This window comes from Sciurus vulgaris (genome assembly GCF_902686455.1).
Source record: "Sciurus vulgaris genome assembly, chromosome: 5".
In the NCBI taxonomy this organism is placed as follows: Eukaryota; Metazoa; Chordata; class Mammalia; order Rodentia; family Sciuridae; genus Sciurus; species Sciurus vulgaris.
Genome location: NC_136465.1, coordinates 54432806 through 54455079, shown reverse-complemented (window position 1 = coordinate 54455079; position 22274 = coordinate 54432806). Strand labels below are relative to the sequence as shown.

At 34.9% G+C, this 22274-nt stretch overlaps 1 protein-coding gene across 1 annotated transcript in view; it reads left to right on the top strand.

The window, feature by feature from the left end:
- Window positions 1–22274, top strand: part of ADAM32 (ADAM metallopeptidase domain 32) — a 177769-nt gene that overhangs the window by 100656 nt on the left and 54839 nt on the right. The gene's annotated exons all lie outside the window — the stretch shown is intronic.

Below are 22274 nucleotides of genomic sequence, written 5' to 3'. Positions count from 1 at the left end.
TCAACAGAGAACACCTTACTACTCCCATTTTGTTACTTGTTTCCTTCATGGTTAAGTGATTTTCTCTAGTGTGTGTTTTGATTCCTTGCTAATTGTTTTTGGTTTATCTATTACTGATTTTTGCTTTTTGGTTACTATGAAACTTTCAAAATATATCTTTTGATACAACCAGTTATTTTGAAATAATAGCTATTTATAAAACATTAAAAATAACAATAAGAAAATAAGTGAAAAAGAGAAAAAAATAATAGAAAACTACACTAAAAGAACTGGGTACGGTATTTTTGGTTGGCAGTTTTTTTCCTTGAGCACTGTAAATATCTCATGCCATTTTTACCTTGGTCTGTATGGTTTTTGCCTGAGAAAACATCCTTATGTGTTATTTCCTTTTTCTTGATGCTTTGGGAATCCTCTTTGTCTTTAACCTGTGAGAGTCTGATTATACTATGAGTTGAGTTGAATCTGACTGACAATCCTTGACATTCTTCTGTCTGGATATTTGTAGCCTTTCTTAGGTTTAAGGTACTTTGTGTTATCATTTTGAAAAAGGTTTCTATCCCTTTGGTATTCTCAAGTCCTTCTTGAATCCCATTAATCTTAATATTTTACCTCTTAATGTTGTCCCCAAATTTCCATAACCTTTCTTTATTCCTTTTCTTTTTTGCATTTTCTTCAAAATAGCCTGTTTTGAGTTCACTGCAATTTATATATTCTGCTGTGTTTATTTGATTTATTATACATTGCAGTTTAAGGATTTCCATTTGATTTTTAAAAGTTACTCAATATCTCTATTAAGTTTCTCTGATAGAGTACAGAGATTTTTTTTTTAATGTGTGTTTTCTAAGTGTTGTTTCCTTAGAGTAGCTATTTTAATTTTTTTTTTTTGGGGGGGGGTACCAGGAATTGAACTCAGGGGCACTTGACCCCTGAGCCACATCCCCAGACCTACTTTGTATTTTATATGGAGGCAGGGTCTCACTGAGCTGCTTAGGGCCTCACTTTTTTGCTGAGGCTGACTTTGAACATGCGATCCTCCTGCCTCAGTCTCCTGAGCCACTGGGATTACAGGCATGGGCCACCGCTGCTCCTGGTTTAAATTATTTTTTGAGAATTCCCACATTTGTTGCTATGTAGCAGTTTCTGGCATACTACTTTGTCCACTAGGAGACAGAATAGTTACATGTATCTTATTTTGTCTATTAGTTGAAGCTGTGGTTCCCTGAAACTTCTCAGTATCTGTTCGCATAGGATGTGCTTTGAGGGATAGGTGTTTGTTCCTGTCCTTATATTTTTGCTCTGTTTGTGTCTGTCCTAGAAATTCTAAGTAGTTTGCTTGTTTTCTCTGAACCTTTGGTTACTGCTGGTATTTTGCCCTAAATTCGGGCTTGGTAGAAGTTTTCAGTTGGTGTGTCGTCACTGTTGGCCTTATTGAAAATTGTTGGGGAGATGGCTCTTGTCACTGCCTGTTGGGTGTTGGGGTTCCTGCTCTCCACTAGGCCTCCACCAGTAGCATACGCTAATACCTGGAGCAGCAGCAGGATGTCTAGTTACCGCTTCTCATGCACCCTCCCCTTTTCCAGTGTGGGACGGCCTTATTTCTGCTGGGTGATATTGAAAGTCATGACACTCCACTATGCTTCTCCTGCTTTTAATGAAACACATTTATACTCCCCAGTCAAACTGGAAATCCAGATCTTCAGGTAGTTTCCACTGACATGACGAGGGAAGGATAGTGGAGCTTCCTTACATATTTTACTGTGATACTGCCTTGGCAGGGGCGAGGTAAGACACTTCAAAGAGCCTCGTTATAGTCTGGTGAAGACCAAGGCACAGGTCTACCCTTGGACTTTCCTGCCATCAATGGAATTGGGACTTATTTTTCTGGAGTACATAAGTTATTATCTGAAATTTTTGTCCCATTGTTTCCACTTTCCTGATTCTTAAAAAGAATGGATTTCATTAGGACTTTTGTTTCTATGCCTGATGATGTTTCCAGGTTTCCAGCTTTTTCAATTTTGGATCTGGGATAGTTGAGTCAAAACAAAACTTTTGCAAGTTTTCCCTGTTGAAAGTTCATTCCCCATCACCTTAGAGTCTTATTGCATGAGTATGAAAAACACTACATGGGACTTGGGAGAAAAATGATTCAAGATAAGTAAGCAGAAGGATGTCTTATACTCACAGGATCAAGAATAATTTGAATAATTTGTTTTCTTACACCTTATAAAAGTTAGAAAAAAAAACTTTTTAAAACAGGATATCAATGGAAAAACACTCGGAAGATTTTTTTTTCTTCACCAATGGGGAAAATTGATTGTAGACTAAAGGTTGCTCTAAGCTGATATAATAAACCATAATATAAATTATTAAAGGGTCAAAACACTTTCACTTTAACTGGGTCCTAAAACAAAGTTAAAAATATTTAAATAAATAATCATATACAGTTGTCACCCCCAATATAATCCATAATCTTTTGTGTCTACTGCAAATTTACCAGATATATAAACAAGCAACAATAGCACTTATAATGAGAAAAAAAAATCAATAAATTATCATAGAAAATTCTAATGTGATAGAATTAGTAGATAAGGACATTAATATAGTTATAACTAGAGAATGTGGAGAGAAATATAATGTGTTAGGAGACATACATGTGGTACAAAAGACTCAAACACCACTTCTAGGGATGAAAAATTACATTGTATGCATTGAAAAATATATTGGGTAGTATTAAGAGATATTAGGCATAAGATAATAATATAGAACTTAGAGAGTAAAAGAAACTATTCAAAGTGAAAAGCAGAGGGAAAAAGAACAAAAAAATTAATTGCTATCATACATTGCTGGTAGAACTGCAGATTGGTACAACCACTATGGAAAACAGTATGGAGATTCCTCACAAAACTTGGAATGAAACCACCATTTGACCCAGTTATCCTACTCCTCAGTTTATATCCAAAGGACTTAAAGTCAGCATACTACAGTGACATAGCCCCATCAATGTTTATAGCAGCTTAATTCATAATTGCTAAACTGTGAAACCAACCTAGATGCCCTTCAACAGATAAATGGATAAATAAAATGTGATGCATATACACAAAGGAATATTACTGAGCCTTAAAGAGGAATGAAATTATGACATTTGCAGGTAAATGGATGGAACTAGAGAATATCATGCTAAGTGAAATAAGCCAATCCCCCAAAACCAAAGGCTGAATGTTTTCTCTGATAAGTGACTGCTGATACACACTGGGGGGTGGGTAGGGAACAATGAAGGAACTTTGAATTATGCAGAGAGGAATGAGGATAGGGGTGGGGAGGTGTTGGGAAGGACAATAGAATGAGACAGACATTATTACCCTATATACATGTATAATTACACTACTGGTGTGACTCAGCACCATGTACCAGCCAGAAGAATGAGAAGTTATGCTCCATTTGTGTACAATGTGTCAAAATGCATTCCACTGTCATGTATAACCAATTAGAAGAAATTAAAAAGAAATTAATTGCTCATCAGTGAGCTGTGGAACACTGTCATGGGGCCTACATACATGTAGTTGGAGTGCCCAAAGGAAAGGAGAGAGAGAGGACTAAAAACATGTTTACAGGGGTATAGCCCCAAAATTTTCAAATGTGATAAAGTTTCAAAAAGCTCACTAAATAAAAAGGCATAAAAAATATGAAGAAACTATACCAGGGGACATTGTAATCTTAATTGTTTAAAATAAGTGATTAAAAAAAATCTTGGTCAGCTGGAGAAACAGATATGGTATTATCAGTGGGACAAAGATAATGATTATAGAATTCTCATTGAAAACAAAGCAAGCCAGTAAAGAGTAGAGAAATATCATTATCATACTTAAAATAAAAATCTAACGACAAACCATACCCAAATCACTAGGACACTATGAAGGCAGGTCTAAATGGAAAGTTCATTGCATTTAGCTCATTCACTAAAAGAATAGAAAGTCACCAAATAAACTAACATTACATCTTAAATCCCTAAAAAAGGAAAAATCAATACCAAAAGCAGTAGAAGACAGGAAATAATTAAAATCAGAGCTGAAATCAATGAAACTGAAACAAAAAAATTGAAATATCAATGAAACAAAGCTGGTTCTTTGAAAACATAAGTGAAATTGATAAACCCTTAGCCAAGCTAATGAAGAGAAAGATAAAAAAAACCTCAAATTACTAAAATTATGATAAGAAAGAACTATCATGATGGAAAGTACTGAAATACAGACAATAATCAGAAACTATTTTGAAAATCTATATTCCAGTAAATAGAAAATCATGAAGACATCAACAGATTTCTAGATACATACAATGTACCCAAATTGAGTCAGGACACAGAAAATTTAAACAGATCAGTTTTGAGTAATGAAATTGAGGACACCATCTAAAACCTACCAGCAAACAAGCCCAGTACCAGATGGATTCTCTGCCAAGTTCTACCAGACCTTCAAAGAAGAACTAACACCAATACTCCTCAAATTATTCCTTAAAATAGAAAAGGAGGGAACCCTTCCAAACTCATTCTATGAAGCTAGTATCACTCTGATATCAAAACCAGACAAAGACAGGGCAAGGAAAGAAAACTTCAGACCAATATTCCTGGTGAACAGAGATGCAAATGTTCTTAATAAAATACTGGCAAATTGCGTATAAAAACACATTAAAAAGATAGTGCACCATGATCAAGTGGGGTTCTTCCCAGGGTTGCAAGATTGGTTCAATAAACAAAAATCAATAAGTGTAACTCATCACACCAATTGATTTAAAGTTAAGAATCATGATTATTTCAATAGATACAAAAAAATTATTTGACAAAATTTAGCATCCATTCATGCTTAAAACACTAGAAAAACTAGGGATAGTAGATACACACCTCAACATTGTAAAAGCTACATATGCTAAAACCAAGGTCATCCTCCTTCAAAATGGAGAAAAATTGAAAGCATTCTCACTAAAAACTGGAACATGTCAAGGATACCCTCTTTCATTACTTTTATTCAACATAGTACCTGAATCCCGAGCCAGAGCAATTAGTCAAAATAAAGAATTTAAAGGGATAAAAATAGGAAAAGAAGAGCTCAACCTATTCCTATTTCCAAGGACATGATTCTATATTTAGAAGATCCAAAAACTCCACCAGAAAACTTCTAAAATTCAGCAAAGTAGCAGGATATAAAATTAACACCCATAAATCAATAAATCAATTGCATTCCTATACACCAAGGATGAATCAGCTGAAAGGGAAATTAAGAAAACTACCCCATTCACAATATCCTCAAAACAACAACAATAACAACCAAAAAATCCCCCCAATAACTTGGGAATCAGTCTAACAAAAGAGGTTGAAAGACTTCTACAATGAAAACTACAGAACATTAAAGAAAGAAATTGAAGATGACCTTAGAAGATGGAAAGATTTCTCATGTTCTTGGATAGGCAGAATTAATATTGTCAAAATGGCCATACTACCTAAAGTGCTATACAGATTCAATGCAATTCCAATTAAAATTCCAATGATGTTCTTCATATAAATAGAAAAAGAAGTCATGAAATTCATTTGTAAAAACAAGAGGTCCAGAATAGCCAAAGAAATACTTAGCAAGAAAAGTGAAGCAGAAGGTATCATAATACCAGACCATAAATTATACTACAGAGCTATAGTAACAAAAACAGTATGATATGGGCACAAAAACAGACATGTAGACCAATGGAACAGAATAAAAGCACAGACACAAACCCACATATATGCAGTTATCACATACTAAACATAGATTGGAGAAAAGATAGCTGCTTCAACAAATGGTGCTGGGAAAACTGGAAATCCATATGTAGCAGAATGAAATTGAATACCTATGCCTCACCCAGCATAAAACTCAACTGAAAGTGGATTAAGAACCTTGACATTAGACCAGAGACACTGCACCTGCTAGGAGAAAATGTAAGCCTAACTCTCCATCTTGTCAATTTAGGAACTGACTTCCTTAACAAGTCTCCTAAAGTGCAAGAAGTAAAATCAAGAATCATTAAATGGGATGGTATCACTATAAAAGGATACAATGAAGAATGTAAAGAGAGAGCAAGAGAAAATCTTTGCCACCTGCACCTCAAATACAGCATTAATCTCCAGGATATACAAAGAACTAAAGAAACTTAATACCAAAAAAGTCAAATAACCCAGTCAATAAATGGACAAAGGAACTGAAAAGGCACTTCACAAAAGAAATACAGTTGGTCAACAAGTATATGAAAAAATGTTCAACATCTCTAGCAATTAGAGAAATGCAAATCAAAACTAGACCAAGATTCCATCTCACCCCAGAATGGCAATTATCAAGAATATGAGTAACAATAAATGTGAGGATGCTGAGAAAAATGTTCACTTACACTTTGCTGATGGGACTGCAAATTGGTACAACCATTCTGGAAAGCAGTATGGAGATTCCTCACAAAACTTGGAATGGAACCACCATTTCACCCAGCTATCCCCCTACTTGGTTTATACCTAAAGAACTTAAAATCAGCATACTACAGTGATGTAGTAACATCAATGTTTATGGCAGCTCAAGTCACAATAGCTAAGCTATGTAACCAAACTAGATGTCCTTGAAGAGATGAATGGATAAAGAAAATGAGGTATATATACCCAAATGGAATATTACTCAGCCATAAAGAAGAATGAAATTATGGCATTTGTTGGTAAATATATGGAATTGGAGGTTATCATGCTAAGTGAAATAAGCCAATCTCCCAAAACCAACAACTGAATATTTTCTCTGGTATGTGTGGATGCTAACACATTAACAGTGGGGATAGGGAATAATAGAAGTTCATTGCATTAGACAAAGTGGAAGGAAGGGAAAGGAGTGGGAATGGGAATCAGAAAGACAGTAAAATGCATCAGACATAACTTTCCTATGTTATATATGAATACACGACCAGTGTAATTCCACATTGTGTACAACCACAAGATGGAATCCTGATTAGAATAAGTTATACTCCATGTATGTATAATACATCAAAATACACTCTATTATCATGTGTATCTAAAAATAACAAATAAATAAATAAACTCATCTCATAGAAAAAGACATCCACAGACTAAAGGTGAAAGGATGGAAAAAAACCTACCACACACATGGACCCAGTAAAGAAGCGGGGGTTTCCATCTTTATATCAGATAAAGTGGACTTCAAGCCAAAGTTAGTCAGAAGGGATAAAGAAGGACATTTCATACTGCTTAAGGGAACCATAAATCAGGAAGACATAACAATCATAAACATCTATGCCCCAAACAGTGGTGCATCCCTGTACATCAAACGAATCCTTCTCAATTTCAAGAATCACATAGACCACAACACAATAATTCTGGGCGACTTTAACGCACCGCTGTCACCACTAGATAGATCTTCCAAACAAAATCCAACCAAAGAAACCATAGAACTCAATAACACAATCAATAACCTAGACTTAATAGACATATATAGAATATTCCATCCATCAACGAGCAGATACACTTTCTTCTCAGCAGCACATGGAACCTTCTCGAAAATAGACCATATGTTATGCCACAAAGCAGCCCTTAGGAAATGCAAAAAAATAGAGATACTGCCTTGTGTTCTATCAGATCATAGTGGACTGAGAGTAGAAATCAATGACAAAGTAAAAAAAGGAAATTACTCCAACACTTGGAGACTAAATAATATGCTATTGAATGAAACATGGATAACAAAAAACATCAGGGAGGAGATTAAAAAATTCTTAGAGGTCAATGAGAATGATGATACAACATATCAAAATCTCTGGGACACTATGAAAGCGGTACTAAGAGGAAAATTCATTGCATGGAGTACATTCCAGAAAAGAATGAAAAGTCAACAATTAAATGACCTAACATTACAGCTCAAAGCCCTAGAAAAAGAAGAACAGAATAACAGCAAAAGTAGTAGAAGACAGGAAATAATTAAAATCAGAGCTGAAATCAATGAAATTGAAACAAAAGAAACTATTCAAAAAATTGACATAACAAAAAGTTGGTTCTTTGACAAAGTAAACAAAATAGATAAACCCTCAGCCACTCTAACAAAGAAAAGGAGAGAGAAGACTCAAATTACTAAAATACATGATGCAAAAGGAAATATCACAACAGACACCACTGAGATGCAGAACATAATGAGAAGCTACTTTGAAAATCTGTATTCCAACAAAATAGAAAGTACCGAAGACATTGACAAATTTCTAGAGACATATGCTCCTCCCAAACTGAACCAGGAGGACATACATGATTTAAACAGATCAATATCAAGCAATGAAATAGAAGAAGCCATTAAAAATCTACCATCCAAGAAAAGCCCAGGACCAGACGGATTCTCAGCCGAGTTCTACAAGACCTTCAAAGAAGAACTCATTCCAATACTTCTCAAAGTATTCCAGGAAATAGAAAAGGAGGGTACCCTACCGAACTCATTCTATGAAGCTAATATCACCTTCATACCCAAACCAGGAAAAGACACATCAAGGAAAGAAAATTTTAGACCAATCCAATATCCTTGATGAATATGGATGCTAAGATCCTTAACAAAATATTGGCAAACCGTATCCAAAAACATATTAAGAAAATTGTGCACCACAATCAAGTGGGGTTCATTCCTGGAATTCAAGGATGGTTTAACATCCATAAATCAATAAACGTAATCCATCATGTCAATAGACTTAAGGATAAGAATCATATGGTTATTTCAATTGACGCAGAAAAAGCATTTGACAATATACAACACCCCTTCATGCTGAAAACACTAGAAAAAATAGGGATAGTAGGAATATACCTGAACATTGTAAAGGCTGTTTATGCTAAGCCCATGGCCAACATCATTCTTAATGGAGAAAAACTGAAACCATTCCCTTTAAAAATGGGAACAAGACAGGGATGTCCTCTTTCACCACTTCTATTCAACATTGTCCTCGAAACTCTAGCCAGAGCAATTAGGCAGACTAAAGAAATTAAAGGGATACGAATAGGAAAAGAGGAACTTAAGCTGTCACTATTTGCAGATGACATGATTCTATATTTAGAGGATCCAAAAACCTCCTCCAGAAAACTTCTAGACCTCATCAATGAATTCAGCAAAATAGCAGACTATAAAATCAACACACATAAATCTACAGCATTTTTATACGCAAGCGATGAAACACCTGAAAGGGAAATGAGGAAAACAACTCCATTTGCAATAGCCTCAAAAAAAATAAAGTACTTGGGTATCAATCTAACCAAAGAGGTAAAAGATCTCTACAATGAAAACTACAAAACACTGAAGAAAGAAATTAAGGAAGACCTTAGAAGATGGAAAGATCTCCCATGTTCTTGGATAGGCAGAATTAATATTGTCAAAATGGCCATACTACCAAAAGTGCTATACAGATTCAATGCAATTCCAATTAAAATCCCAATGACGTACCTCACAGAAATAGAGCAAGCAATCATGAAATTCATCTGGAAGAATAAGAAACCCAGAATAGCTAAAGCAATCCTTAGCTGGAAGAATGAAACAGGGGGTATCACAATACCAGAACTTCAACTATACTACAAAGCAATAGTAACAAAAACAGCATGGTATTGGCACCAAAATAGACAGGTAGATCAATGGTACAGAATAGAGGACATGGACACAAACCCAAATAAATACAATTTTCTCATACTAGACAAAGGTGCCAAAAATATGCAATGGAGAAAAGATAGCCTCTTCAACAAATGGTGCTGGGAAAACTGGAAATCCATATGCAACAGAATGAAACTAAACCCCTATCTCTCACCCTGCACAAAACTCACCTCACAATGGATCAAGGACCTTGAAATCAGACCAGAGACCCTGCATCTTTTAGACGAAAAAGTAGGTCCAAATCTTCACCTTGTTGGCTTAGGATCAGACTTCCTTAACAGGACTCCCATAGCACAAGAAATAAAAGCAAGAATCAATAACTGGGATAGATTCAAACTAAATAGCTTTCTCTCAGCAAAGGAAACTATCAGCAATGCGAAGAAAGAGCCTACAGAGTGGGAGAATATCTTTGCCTCTCATACTTCAGATAGATCACTAATTTCCAGAATATATAAAGAACACAAAAAACTCTACACTAAGAATACAAATAACCCAATCAACAAATGGGCTAAGGAAATGAACAGACACTTCACAGAAGAAGATGTACAAGCAATCAACGGATATATGAAAAAATGTTCACCATCTTTAGTAATAAGAGAAATGCAAATCAAAACTACACTAAGATTCCATTTCACCCCAATTAGAATAGCGATTATCAAGAACACAAGCAACAATAGGTGTTGGAGAGGATGTGAGGAAAAAGGTACACTCATACATTGCTGGTGGGACTGCAAATTAGTGCAGCCACTCTGGAAAGCAGTGTGGAGATTCCTTAGAAAATTTGGAATGGACCTACCATTTGACCCAGCTATCCCACTCCTCAGCCTATACCCAAAGGACTTAAGATCAGCACACTACAGAGATACAGCCACATCAATGTTCATAGTGGCTGAATTCACAATAGCCAGACTATGGAACCAACCTAGATGCCCTTCAATTGATGAATGGATAAAGAAACTGTGGTATAAATATACAATGGAATATTACTCAGCTATAAAGAATAATAAAATTATTGCATTTGCAGGCAAATGGATGAAATTGGAGAATATCATGTTAAGTGAGATAAGCCAATCTCAAAAATCCAAAAGAGAAATGATCTCACTGATAAGCGGATGATGACACTTAATAGGGGGTGGGAGTGGGATAAGAATGGAGGAAGGAGGGACTGTATGGAGGGAAAAGAGAGGTGGGAGGGGTGGGGGGGAAGGAAAAAATAATGGAATGAATCGAACATCATTACTCTATGTAAATTTATGAATATGCAAATGGTATGCTGTTACTCCATGTACAAACAGAAACAATATGTATCCCATTTGTTTACAATAAAAATAAATTAAAATAAAAAAAGAAATTCACTGCAATTCTAGTTTCAAGAAAAAGACTACAGGGTACATAGTGAGTTAAAATGCTTTATAAATACCATCCTGAGAAATTTTCTTTAAATACTTTTAAAATATTTTAATAAGATTGACGTATCCTTTCAAATAGAGTGGTTTCAACTAACCAAAGATAACTATAAATGGATTTAGGAAATTTTACAGTAATTTATAGCTGCTTTATACAGTACTATACTATACTATACTATTATCTATTTCTGTATTATACTTTTCATGCCATTGATTTGCCTTTCAAGGAAAAGAAGGGAAGAAATAAACATGGATTTATAATAGTTGACTAACCTCATTGTTTATGATGAACAGTAAGCTTGCTTTTTTATGATGAACAGTAAGCTTGCTTTTGCTTGACAGGGACTTATCATCATCACTGAATTTATTGTATCTGTATAGCACTTAATCAATTAAAAAATAACAAATAAAAAAGGTATGTGAAAAGACAAAAATAAAATAAAATTGTAGATCAAAAAAATAAAAGTCTATGTGGACTTCTATATTCAACAAAAACAAATTATCAAAAAATACCAGGAAAAATATAGACCAGTTCACACAAGAATCTGAAATAATTCATCATCAGCTGACTTACAGCATAAGAAACTTGTAAAAAAAATTCCCTAGGAAGAAGGTACTGATACATGAAGGAATGAAGAACACCAGAAATGGTAAGTGTTTTTTGATAATTATAAAATGGTTTTTATTATTTAGCATCATTTTCAAAGATAATTTTCTTCTCAAGGAAAAAGTAATAATGATATATTTTATGGACTTTAACAAATATAGAAGTAAAAATTAAGACAACAACAGTACAAGGACTGAGAGATGGGAAACAGAAATTGTTAGTGTTTTTTTATTCAAAAAATAAAGTTGTTATGTTAAAGGTAAATAGTGTAAATCCTAATGCCACCATGAAAAAGTATATAAGTAATACAAATAATAAACAAATGAAGGAGATGAGAGTCATATAAATGTACTTAAACAAAAGTAGGGCATAAAAGAGGGAACAAAAAGAAGGGATAAGTTGAAAAAATTGAAATAATCCCATCATTTATATGTGGCCTAAACAGAATATAATTAAAATTTGAAATACTGAATTTAAACAGTAAGACCTCACTATATTTTTCTTATATAAACTGCATTTAAAAAAATAAAATGATAGCAAAACATATACCATGAAATTAGAGTCATTTATCCCAGGAATATGATTGATTTAAAATTGAATATCAATGAATATAATCCAACCTACTAGCCCACTACAAAATACAAACCATACGATCATCTCAGTTTATACAGATAATGCATTTGACACAACCCAACACTCATTTCATGTTTAAAAACTTACAACAAACTAGGAATAGAACAGTTTGTTTAGTCTGGTAAAGGTCATGTACAAATACCCTACTATTAGCAACATGGTTAAATGGTTAAAAAACGTTGAATGTTATGACTCAGAACAAGACAAGGATATTTGATTTTACTATTTGTATTCAGAAAGACTCTAGAGGTTTTAGCCTATTCAATAAGACAAGAAAATAAAATAAAAAGAATTAGGATTAGAAATGAAAGAATAAAATTTGCTGCTTATGCAGATTGTGATTGTCTATCTAAAAAACTCAGTCTACCAAAATCTACCATAGGTAATAGATGAGTTTAGGAAGTTTGCTTATTTAAAAGTTAGCATTCAAAAATCTTATTTTTATATTGTAGCAATAACATATTTGTGAATTAAACTATATGTAGCACTGAAGACATGAAATACTGATGATATAAAGCTGAAGCAATATGGAAAAGATTTGTATACCAAAAAGTATAAAATACCAATTAAAGAAATCAAAGAAGACCTAAGTAAATGGAGAGATATACTGTGCTTTTCTTTTGGATTAGAGATTTTAGCAATATTAAGAGGAATACATTCTATGGAGTTCCAATAAACAGCCCGGCAATATATTTTGTAAGTGTTGAGAAGGTGATTCTAAAATTTATACAAAAACCCAAAAAGGGATAGTTAAAGCAGTTTTCAAAAAGAACAAATCTTGGGATTACAATGCTATTTTATTTAAATAGTTTTTACGAAGTATTTTAGTCAAGGCAATGTGGTATAGAGAAGAGGATAGACCAGAACGAGATATATACATACAAGGTCAAACAATATTTTGCACAAGTTAAAAAAAGCAATTAGATGAAGATATAGAGATATAAAGATGGGCTGGGGATATAGCTCAGTTGGTAGAGTGCTTGCCTTGCAAGCACAAGGCCCTGGGTTCAAATCCCCAGCACCGCAAAAAAAAAAAAAAAAGAAAGAAAGAAACCAAAGATATAAAGATAACATACATTTCCCAATAATTGCTACTGAATAATTCATCATTTATCTGAAAAAAATGAACCTCCTACATATCTCATGGCACATTTTGGGTTAATTAACCCAAAATGAGTAATAAATACAAATATAATTTAATAAATAATACAAATATAATTTATAAATAAATAAATACAAATATAATTTAAATGATGAAATTTTAGAAAAAACAATGTAGATCTGTGTTCATAAACTTTTTTCTAGGCACAACACCAAATACATCATTCACAAAGTAAGAAAAATCCTAAGTTCCTCAAATTTTTCCTTTTTGAATAATATTGTCAAGATAGTGAAAAGCCAGAGTAACGTTAGCCAGAGGAGAGAGTATTGGATTCTTCAGCTTCAGTCATCCACACACAGAAACCCGTCGAGCAACTATCCCCATGCAGTATTAACCTGAATACCCTAGAATGTGTGTCTGAGGCTAATACACCTGTTTGGGATCACAGAACTGAGAAAAGTCACAATTATATGGTAAGAGCAAGAGTTATGTTTGACTTGCCACCCTTCTTCAAGATGACTTAGCAACACTCCCTTAGATTCACAGTTCTGTAGTTGGAATAGGGAATTGGAGGTTAATACTCAGTTTCTCCACCAATCCAGGGCTCACCTCAGTCTCATCCCACCGGAAATCTTGGGAGACCAGACAGGACTAGGCCACCAAAAGTCAGTTAGAAAAAACAAGGACAGGTCCGGGCTCACAACAAAGAGCATGCAAATCTTGATGCTCAGCATTCTGGCCAACAGAGATGCCACAGCAGAGAAAGCAACCAACAACACCATGCTTTAGGAAACAGTCGCCCATAGAACCAAAGCAATTGTGGGGTCTGTGACCACTGGTGTTTTGATCCTGTAAGTGGGATTTCAAGTGAGTCACACATGTTTTCACACAGGAGTTTATTAGGAAAATGGAGAATACTGATGTTCAGGAGAGACCAGCTGATGTCAGGGAGGGTGACGTGGACCTTACAGAGTTGAGATTTAAAAAGACTGAACTTGGAAGCCCTCCCTCCTCTGAAACTGAAAGATGCAGATGATGGATGCAGGTGATGGCTCCAGAAAGTCCTGGTCCCTTTGACGTGATAAGAAAGGCTCCCTGGACTTGGAAGAAGTCAGAACATTTGAAATTCCTGGAAGTAAAAACTGTTTGAAACCTGCGGAATTTTGTCTTTTGTTCTAATGCATCCCTTCCTTTTTCTAAAAGCTTTCTTCCTCCCAGAGAGTTTGGAAATGGAACTTTTGAAACAATGACTATTTATTTTTTCATCTTTCTTCAAAGTTGATTTGGAATAAAACCCCATTCCAACCAATTTGACTTTGAATATGTCTGGAGCAGAGGGTATTGTGGCTTAGCTTTCTTACTCCTCAGGCCTGTATTTGAACTGCCTAGTAATTGTTTCTTTTGTTTCTGCCTCCTTTGCTAAAATTCTCTTTTACCCCTAGTCTATGAATTCCCTTTGATGCATGTGTCTGATTTCCTCCTGTAAGTTATTACCCTTTACTGTCCTTCCTCTTGTCCATCTGCTCATGACTGACTGACTTGCCTAACAAAAAATTCTAGAGATTCAGAAGAAAACTATTCGATCTAATAAATGATCTCAGTAAACTTGCAGGATACAAAATCTACATACAAAAACTAGTATCATTTTTGTGTACTAGAAGTGAACTAGCTGAACAAGAAATCTGGAAAGCTATTTAATCTACAATAGCTTCAAGAAAAATAAAATAAGTAGGAGTTAATGTAACAAAATGGTGGAAGATATCTACACCTAAAACTATAAAGCATTGTTAAAAGAAATTGAAGAAGACAAAAATAAATAGAAATTTACCCCTGTTAATTAATTGAAAGAATAAATGTTGTTGTAAGTGTCATACTACCTAAAGTGATCTATGGAATCCCTAACAAAATGCCACAAGAACAGTCCTGATATTTCTCCAAATGACAAAAGACCCCAAATAGCCAATATTGATCCAAAAGAACAAAACTCGAGGCATCACAAGTCAATAGTGACGCAAAAGAACAAAGTCGGAGCCACCGCTAACTCATTTTAAAATATAACACAAAGCTGTTTGATTTAAACAGCATGGGTGGCTCTAAGATGGTGGAATGGAGGACACAGGATTCTAAGAGTGAGTTAAACTTGCAGTTTTGTAGTAGGGAAACAAGGAAAAAAAGAGGGAGGTAACTCAGTGTGCTAATACCCAGAAGAAAACAAAAAAAATAATGGTTTTTAGAATTGGGGGAAAAAAAAAAAAAGGCAACTGATGATGACATTGTCAGTCATGCGTGGCTCAGTAAGGGAGGGGAAGGACTCCTCAGTCAAGAGGACACTTTCCCACTGGGCTTAACAAAAGCGGATGTTACTTCACATGTCCTCAAGGGAGCAGATGATACATTCAGAAAAGTTGGGTTGTGCTTCTTGGGTCGAAAACCTGGGAGTCCCTGGCTGGAGAGAGAACAAGTAATGCCTGACACAGGTCGTTAACTCTCCCTAGCTGAGCTGGTGGAAGCTGGCATGGCAAAGCACCGACATCTTGAAGGGACTCATTGATCCAACTGGAATTCTTTCATCTTGTCAGTTGTTGTTTTTCGGAAATTACTATTTTTTCCATTGATTTCACTTTCACCATTTTTTTTTTTTTGGTCCTGTACTTAGTATACTTAGCTTGCTGAATACCTAAGGCCAAACAACCACTTAGACTAGACTTTTCTATGGATCAATGAGCAATCAAACCCACCCCAATCTGAGAATAGAAGAGAGACTGGGACCCTGTTGTAGCTCTGCAGAGAGGAGAAGAATGGGTGCCTTCATCTGAAATTGGTATATTGGTCTGTGGACTACAGAGTGGCGGACAGGTGTCAGGGATCTGGGCCTGGGAAGATCAGACAGAAAGTCCCAATTCCCCAGCCCCCAAGCATAGCACATAGACAGGGACTCTAGGAATGAGAGGTGCAATTCAAGACAGGTCAGTCTATAGATGAAGCAGACGAAGGAGCTGGCTAATTTTCCCAACAGAATGCACTCTCACCTCAAGGCATAACAACAAAGCCATTGTGAAAGAGGACAGCGGTTTACCTCCAACCCCCTCCAGAAAGTTCGTAGGCAAGAAGGGGTTCAGTTTTGCATACACACTCACCTAACAAATTTGTCTGTTTGAATCAGAGCTGAAATCAAAGGACATATTTACATTTTAACATCTTCCTTATACCTGTCAAACAATAATACAAAAGACTTTTTCAAAAACCTCAGCAAAAATTAAAGTGAATCTCTGAATTATAATTAGTGCATGAACTTGATATTAATACCTAGTCTTTCTTCTATGTAACTAATCTACATCAAACTCATCTTCTGAAGCCACTGTACTCTTCCCATTTTAACCTCTGCTTCCCCTCCCTCCCACACCCTTTTCCTTCCAAATGTCTAATTTCTTTCCTTTTCTCTATTTTCTTTATTATTAGTATATAATTACTAATGTATAAACCTTGCTATATTATATTACTCCTCATCCATGTTCCTCCTGGGTTAATATAGTTACAGAGATCGTTAGTCATTAGCTACAGAATATAGGTTGATATAGGATTACTTTTAAATTACTACTGCTAATTTTGGCACTCCATTCAAAGAGGTATTGGAGGTTGAAAGTAACACTTGGATTATGTTCAGTCTATGTTATATTGAGTCTACATGATGTACTGAAAGCATAGGGCTTATTAGTAAAAGGTTAACAACTCACCAGAGATTCACTCCTAAAAGAGGAAGAGGAATCTAACGCAACATGAGAAAATAGGCAAACAAGCTCCCTCTACAATTTATAGTTCTCAGTCTTGGGAACTCACATATAAGGGAAGGAATGAAACTCCAGAAGGCAATAAAAATTAATGGTTGTAATGATTAATAATCTAAAAGAGTAAGGAGTGAATTAAGAGAGAAAATATAGGAGGTGAAAGACTATTTCTGCTTTCTTTTTAAAAAAATTTTTGGTACCAGGGATTGAACCCAGAGGCACTTAACCACTGAACCATATCCCCAGCCTAATTTTGTTTTTTATTTTGAGAAAGGGTCTTGCTAAGTTACTGAGCAATTCATTAGTTGCTGAGGCTGGCTTTGAACTAGAGACTCTCCTGCCTCAGCCTCTTGAGCCACTGGGATTATAGGTGTGCACCACTGCAACCAGCTGAAAGTCTATTTCAATGAAGAGATAAAGATCATGAGAAGAAATCAACTGAGAACTCCTAGAAATGTTAAGAAACTACAAATAAAAAAAGTCAGTTGAAAGTATCATTGGCAGATTAGTTTATGTACAATACAGAACTTCAGACCTCAAAGACAGTGTATATAAACTTGAACACTCATAAACTTAGAAAAAAGAAAAAAAAAGAGAGACAATAATTGACTTTACAAGAACAGTGGGACAACATTAAGAGACCAAAACTAAAGAGTTATTGGAATTTAAGAGGCTATGGAGATACAGGTTAATGACACTGATAACATTTTTAATGAAATATTGAAAAATTTCAATTTTTATTTTATTTTTTAAATAAGAAAAATTTTCAAACCTTAGGAATGAGATGGGCATCCATACACAGTGGCATATAGAAACTCAAATGAAAAAAATTAAAAAAAGAAACTTTTCAAAACATATTATAATGAAAAATGCCCAATAGAGAATAAAGATAGAATTGTAAAATCTGCAAGAGAAAAATGTCAGGTCAGTTAGAAGTAAACCAAAAAGACTCACTTCTGACTTTTCAACTCAGACTCAAATCTGGTAGGGCTTAGAATGGCATAATTCAAGCTTTGAAAGGAAACAATCACCAACCAAGATTGTTAGATTCGGTAAAGCTATCAATCAATTGAAGAGGAAGTAAAAACTTTCCACAATAACTATAAAGTACAAGAATTAATGACCATTAGGCCAGCACTACCGAAGAACTCAAAAAACTAACCCAAGCTCCTGAATACACAAAGCTCATTAGAAGAACCCAAACAGACAAAGGTCACTAGAAGAGCAAATGAAAATTGAAGACTAAATTAAATCTATGAAACTAACCAAATTACAGAAAGTAATAAATATTTATCCATAATAACTCTGAATATAAGTAGTCTCAACCCTCCAATTAAAAGTCATAGCCTTGCAGAGTGGATTAAAAACTATGTGCTGTTTACAAGAGACTTACCCACTCATCCACAAGTTGAAAGTAAAAGAATGGAAAAAGACGTTCTGTGCAAATGGAATCCAAATCAAGCAGAAGTAGATAGTCTTATATCTGAAAAAGCAGATTTTAAGCAAGAATTAAGCAGAAGAAACAAGAAAGAGCTCTACCTACTGCTAAAGGGAATAATTCAACAAGAAAATATGATAGTAAATATGTATACCCCAAATGTCAGAGCACCTAATTGCATAAAGCAAACACTTCTTGACATTAAGTCTCAGGTGAACTCTAGTAAAATAATATTGGTGATTTCAACACACACCTCTCACCAAGAGACAAGTCATCCAGATACAAAGGCAGTAAAGACTTCAGACCTAAGCATTCTATATATCAAATGAGCTTGATTAACAACTGAGTTCTCTTTTAGTAGCACAGGAACCTCAAAACAGACCATATTTTAGTTTGCAAAGCAAATCTTAACAAATACAAGGAAATCAATATAATCCCTTGCATTTTACCAGATTACAATGGAATGAGGTTAGAAGTCAACGCAAGAAAAATAACTGAAACCACATATATAAGGAGGACATTAAATAATACTAATTTGAATGAGAAATGAATCATAGAAGAAATGAGAGAAGAAATGAAAGTTTCAGAATCAAAGAAAAACAGTAATACAACATACCAAAATTTCTGGGACGCTATGAAGGCAGTTCTAAGAGGAAAGTTGATAATATTAAGTGCCTGCATTAAAAAAAAAAAAAAAAAAAAAAAAGGTCCCTAGAAGCAGGGACAAACTATTCCAAAACCAGTAGAAGACAGGAAACAACGCAAGAGCTATCCTTAATGAAAAGATAAACAAGATCAATAAATCCTTAGTCAAACTTAACAGAGAGAGAAAGACTCAAATCAACAAAATAAGAGATGGAAAAGGAGGTATCACCACAGACATTTCTGAAATTCAGAGGATCATTAGAGATTATTTTGAAAACTTATATTCCAATAAACTTGAAAATCTAGATGATATTGACAAACTTCTAGGCACATAGATCTGTCCAAATCGAACCAGAGGATACAGAAAACCTAAACAGATTAATATTAATCAATGGGTGACTTGGAAAGCTGGTTCCCAGAGGTGAATATGGGTTGATGGGGCCACACAGCTGGTTTACAAGCCAGGGCATCTGAACTGTTGGGGGTTACCATCCTGCTGTTTTACAGGACCCCAGGTGTGATGACTTTGTGCAGTAGGAACCTCAGTGGGGGAGAGCACAATGTTGACTACCTTCTTTCTGTGGTACAATGTGGATTCACTGGAAACACCCTAAAGTTGGTGTGGAGACTTTGAAAGCTCTAGGTTTTTCTAGCAACAAGAACTTCAGGTGTCCTTAGCGTGACTGGGGACTGTTGGGGACCTTATTTGTACTTTTTCCTGCTGAGTGAAGTGCCTTTTGGCTCAGAATTGCCCTTGATTGGAGAGATGGGACGGTAGATATTTTGTACTTAGCTACTTTTCAATGAGTACATTGTGTATCTCTGCTCTGCAGCATCTCTGACACATTCCCATGGCACTCTACCAGAATAGTTGTGGTGTTTTCTTTGTTTTGGACTTTTTATTGTGGAGTGAAATTCACCAGGTACCTGAACTCAGTCATTTTGCTGACATTACTATATGCACTAATTTTTGTAAGTGAAATTCACAAAAAAGAATTTATTTTATTAGAAATATACAAATTATGTTACAATCATTCTGCTTAAACATAGCACCACTTTTCGATTTCTCAATATCATTTTACTGAAGAAGCATTTCACATATCTACAATGAGTAATGTTCTGGAATAGATATTATGAAAATAGAATGATTAACAGAAATTCATTATGATCTCTGTTCTCCAGAAGCTTACAATCTGGTTTGAGTAAATCCTGTAGTAGGCATTATGGACATAGTAAAATTAATGTTGGTGCATTATATCTTCTTGTTTACAATTTATAGTGTGGCGGGGGGAGAGAGAGAGAGAGAGAGAGAGAGAGAGAGAGAGAGAGAGAGAGAGAGAGAGAGAGAGAGAGAGAGAGAGAGAATATAGAAAGATCAAGTTAAATGCTTAGTGGAAGTTTGAAGGGAGAGTTGGGACTGTTTAAATTGGGTAGGCAGAGAGAAAAGGTGGAAGAGTACTCCAGGTTTTAAAAACAATGAAAAAAATTATGTAGTTCTTTCAGAGTATGCAATTTATAGTTAGATATGGGGGGGGGGGCTCAGAAGAAGTGAAAGGAAAAAAGAAACATTGAATAAATGAAACAGTAGATCTTTTTTATTAATAGATCAAATTTGGCCCATGGAGTTCCATTTTTTTAAATTTTATTTTTTAGTTGTAGATGGGTACAATGCCTTTTTTTTTTATTTGTTTGTTTTTATGTGGTGCTGAAGATCGAACCCAGTGCCCCACACATGCTAGGCAAGTGCTCTACCATTGAGCTGCACCCCCAGCCCTACAACAGTAGATCTTGATAATAGAGTTGACATGCAGTGGGCACATCAAAGAGTGGCAGTATGAAGTAAAATGTAACTATTGATCTCATCTTAAGGGTGTATAGTTTTAGTGGAAATCTTAAGACTTAGGAAGAGATGGATTTGTTAAAGTATCTTTTGGAGGAACTACTTTGGCTGAAGAAAAATGTAACAAGTTTACCATGAAATGCAAAACTAAACTTGGGCATTAGGAATAAATACTTAGAAATGAGTGCTTGGAGGGTTGGGTAGATATAAAACACATCAGAGAGATGGAATAGAGGTAGCAAAGGGATGAAACAGAGTTGCAAAGAGCAACTGAGAGAAAAGAACTGAGTGCCAAACTTCTTTACTCATCCTGTCATATATAGGTGGGTGGAAACTCTAAAGACAGCAGAATATATTTGGAGCATCTATATCTTAGTGGTTGAGAATATGCCTCTGGACTTAAGTTCAAATCCTTCGGTTGTACTTAATCATGCCACCTGTAGAGAGCTACTTTTCCCATCAGATGTTTAATGTAGATAAAAATATTATCTATTTCAGTGGTTTGTTTTGAATAGCAAGTGGAATATTTCATGTAAAGAACTTAGAATAATGTATTTATTGTATGATCATTACATGGATTCTTCCCCCAAATTGAATAATTATGTTTAGCTGTGAAATAATATAGTCATTCCTATAAGAAACTGTTGAAATTTTCTACATGAGAGTGATACATTTTTATCCATACATTAAAACTTTTTGTCATTGTCAATCAAGAAAATTTTTTGGTCATATTTGAACCAGAGATTTGGTAATTCCTTTTTTTTTTTTTTTTTTTTTTTGATACCAGGGATTGAATTCAGGGGCATTCGACCACTGAGCCACATCCCAGCCCTATTTTGTATTTTATTTAGAGACAGAGTCTCACTGAGTTGCTTAGCACCTCACAGTTGCTGAGGCTGGCTTTGAACTTGAGATCCTCCTGCCTCAGTCTCCACAGCTGCTGGGATTATAGGCATATGCTGGCTACATTTGGTAATCTTAACCAAATGTGATGAGCACAGTAAAGAACTAAAAACCCATTATCTGTTGCATATGTTTTAAAAATTAAGAGTATTTAGTCCAATTTAGCTAAGTATATGTTCAAAATTTGAAACAATTAATATACTGAAAGACTGTACTTCACTTGCTATAGACTAGGATTTTA